The sequence below is a fragment of the Pteropus alecto genome, unplaced genomic scaffold (assembly GCF_000325575.1).
Source record: "Pteropus alecto unplaced genomic scaffold, ASM32557v1 scaffold8, whole genome shotgun sequence".
NCBI lineage: Eukaryota > Metazoa > Chordata > Mammalia > Chiroptera > Pteropodidae > Pteropus > Pteropus alecto.
This window is the reverse complement of record NW_006494609.1, coordinates 3424703-3426344: the sequence shown is the minus strand read 5'-3', so window position 1 is coordinate 3426344 and position 1642 is coordinate 3424703.

The following is a 1642-nucleotide window of genomic DNA, read 5'->3' as shown; positions in this document are numbered from 1 at the left end:
GGAGGGCGGGCCGCAGCTGTGAAAGCTAGGCAATGAGTGAGTCAGGAGACCCTTGTGTAAATCCTTCCTTAGGAGACGCTGTTACCACTTATCAACACATCTCCTTGGCCGTGGCTGCAAACAACCTAGGAGAAAAGTCAGAGGCGTCCACACCCATGCCTTCCAGCAGCCCTTCAAATCTCATTGCACCCAGCTCTTCGGGAAGATTCTGGAGCAGCCTGCTGCTCTGAACCAAAGCCAAAGTAGAAAAGAAACAGAAGAGCCTTTGAGAAATCCATCCTCCCTGTTTTCAACAAAGCAAAATCTTAACCTGCAAGCATGAGAATAATCTTGTTTCTATTCCCTGGTCCTCAAGTTTATGTAAAATCAGAGCCATGCTCACACCTGATACCTGGTTAAACTCTCCCCTAGAAACCTGCAAAGGAAGGTAAGGCAGCCATCCAAGCTGCAGCTAGATTTGCTGGAAAGACGAAAGCAATGGGAGGTGTTTTTAAAAACTTTCAGGGAAGGGAGTTGGGTGGAAAGGGCGATAGATGATGATATGTAAACAGTCCACAGCAAGGCCTTAAAGGACAAACAGGCACCCAATCATGATTCAAAGCCCGTTTCTAATGCTCCTCAAAGTAAGACTCTCAGGAGAGTCCACCAAGATTTAGAGAGGCAGACCTGGGCTCATCTGCCCTGAGCACATGTGGTCAGGCCACAGCTGGATGCCTGCAGGGAGGGCAGCACACTGGGCCAGGGTACACCGGGCCAGTAGGGAGGGCAGCACACTGGGCCAACCTTGCAAGTGGAGCTGGCCCAAAGGTTTAGTTGATTTCCCTTCCACCAGCCTCTCCATCCAAGAGCATGCATGCCCCATCCATTCCTGCAGAAAAGCCAAGGCCTCCCCATCCTCCTGGCCCCTCCCACTGACTAATGCAAAGCCTGAGTCTACCACCCCAGGGTCTGGGGTCCAGGCCTTAAGGCCTAATCCCTCAGCCTCCTTTGAGGGGAGAGCCTTCTAAACTGGGCTGGTCAGGAGAGAAGGAGCTGATTACCTGAGGAGCCAGCTTGCCTCCTTATGTAACAGAGCTTGGGAGCAGGGGAGGTTGGGGGGTTGGAGGGTTGAGGGGGGCAAATGGGACCTGGGCCGCCCCTAGGCCCCCTCCCAGCCCAGAATCTCAGAGCAATGGCCCTGAGAGTAGCCCTCTTCATTGCATAAAGAGCCCTAGCCCTTCTCACTACCCTCCTCTAAGTCCTCAGGGAACCGCGCTTTCTCTCAGCGAGAGAGGTGGGGGCGGCACCACTTGCCAGCAGGTCCTCGTCATCCCTCCACCACCAGCACCCTGCACCTCCCTGGCCTTTCACCCTCCACTGCACCCCCAAGGCCCGTCTTCCTGGGGCAGTTTCCTCCCCACTCACCCGCCTTCCCCGCCGCCCGAAGAGAGCACCTCCCTGCAAACGGACGGGGGAGGAGCGCGCAGAAGGGAGATGAAGGGAGCGCCCTGGCTGCCCCGGGAGCGAACAGAGCCTCCTGTCCCAGGGCGGGAACCAAAGGGAAGCCACCGGCTCCCAGGCGCTTCGCGGGAGGGCCCCGGACTGCAGCACCCCCCGCCGGGGGCAGCGCGGGGTCCCAGGGCTGCGGGAGCCGCCCCCCGAC